Source organism: Scaptodrosophila lebanonensis, unplaced genomic scaffold, assembly GCF_003285725.1.
Source record: "Scaptodrosophila lebanonensis strain 11010-0011.00,11010-0021.00 unplaced genomic scaffold, SlebRS2 tig00000096-arrow-pilon, whole genome shotgun sequence".
Taxonomy (NCBI): domain Eukaryota; kingdom Metazoa; phylum Arthropoda; class Insecta; order Diptera; family Drosophilidae; genus Scaptodrosophila; species Scaptodrosophila lebanonensis.
In genome coordinates, this window is record NW_022060567.1 from 205,945 (window position 1) to 207,454 (window position 1,510).

General features: G+C 31.1%; 1 long non-coding RNA gene across 1 annotated transcript; it reads left to right on the forward strand.

The window, feature by feature from the left end:
• Nucleotides 1-230: 230 nt before the first annotated feature.
• Nucleotides 231-838, forward strand: LOC115627645. The gene is made up of 3 exons (XR_003995719.1): nucleotides 231-305; nucleotides 365-561; nucleotides 623-838. It is a non-coding gene; the product is annotated as an uncharacterized LOC115627645 (long non-coding RNA).
• The last annotated feature ends 672 nt before the right edge of the window (nucleotides 839-1,510 follow it).

Here is a 1,510-nt window from a genome sequence, read left to right on the forward strand (position 1 = left end):
TACCTTCCTTTTAACTCCATGAACTCGAATCCATAAAAAAATGAAGATTTTCCAACGCCAAAATTATATAAATTCCTCATCAGCATGACGAGTGCAACGGACTTGTTAGAAACTTATCCTTTAAACTTTTTATGGAATGTCTGCTGTGCGCAGCAAGCGTTGAATTTTACATTTCACGCATGGAGTTATGTCTGTCAATTTAATTGTAGAACACATTCAGTCGTAAACAGTTCAAAATTCAGAAAAAAGTACACTTTGGAAAACTTTTATCACTAACTAATGAATACAAGTATTTCACACATTGGGTGAGTATTGCGAATGGGATTAAGATCTGTTCCTTTTAATACACAAATGTTTTCCACAGTCTGCTCTCAGCTCTGAGTAAGGCACTATTTTTGTAGAAAATATGAATGATTGAAAAGAACGCAGCATTGGTTCCATTCAAAATTCAAAAGATTTAGCGACATGCTAATGGGAATGTTATATTGAAGTCAATGCAACACAATTTTTCAGTAGGATATGGACGGGGCACATACACACACACACACAGAACACCGACTAGTAAGTAAGACTTGCCTATAATATATAGACGATGAGTATTAATTTTGTTTGTTTTTTAAAGAATGTCAACATTAATACTAAGAGCTGGTTTATTTGTGTTGATCAACGGTACCTGATCCTTAACGCTAGAGGCTTCGCGGCTAAGGATTTGAGGATAGCGATTTGTTAAAAATGTATGAACTAATATAATAACTAATAACTAATATAAATATTGTCGCTATTATAAGGCACATAATTGTACTAATACTCAATAAAATCAAGTTGCTGGCTTAACAAATTCATACGATTTTCATATCATTTACTCAAAATGTTTTTTTATTTTGTATTTTTATTTATTTGTTATTATTATTTCCAAGTGCGGAATTAATGCACTAGTCACAAGCGACATACAATTTTCATTGGACAAATTTAACAACTTTTAACCTACTTAGCCTATTTTATAAAATTTAGAGTTTAAATTAATAGTAATTTTATATTTCAAACATTTTAAGTTGTTAGTTACTTATTTTTTAAGAACAAATTTAATTTTTCCCTAAATTGCGATGCACTAATTATTATCTTTAAATGTTGAGGTAATTGTTAAAGGTTAAATGTATCTTAAAGATTGCAGATTAAAGCTATACTTTTGGGAAGTTCTTCTGCTTATGAGCCGAACTGGGAACACATCTGAAGAAAGCCGACTAAAACGACAATCAAAAGAGCTACAATAATCAAGAAACTAATGAATACATTCTCCATTTTAATTCTATGGAGTGTAGGCGAGTATTTTGAATGATGTTTTCATTTTGTAATCGCAGGACAGATGAGGGTTAAAGCTAATTTAAGATATGAGGTAAAACCTCGGACAAATTTTTCTCATTGATTTAAAATTATGTGTTGGGGGAGAAAGGAATTAGAATTCTGTTTCTAATGAAGACTTGGCGCCAAAAATGCATTTATTATACTAACT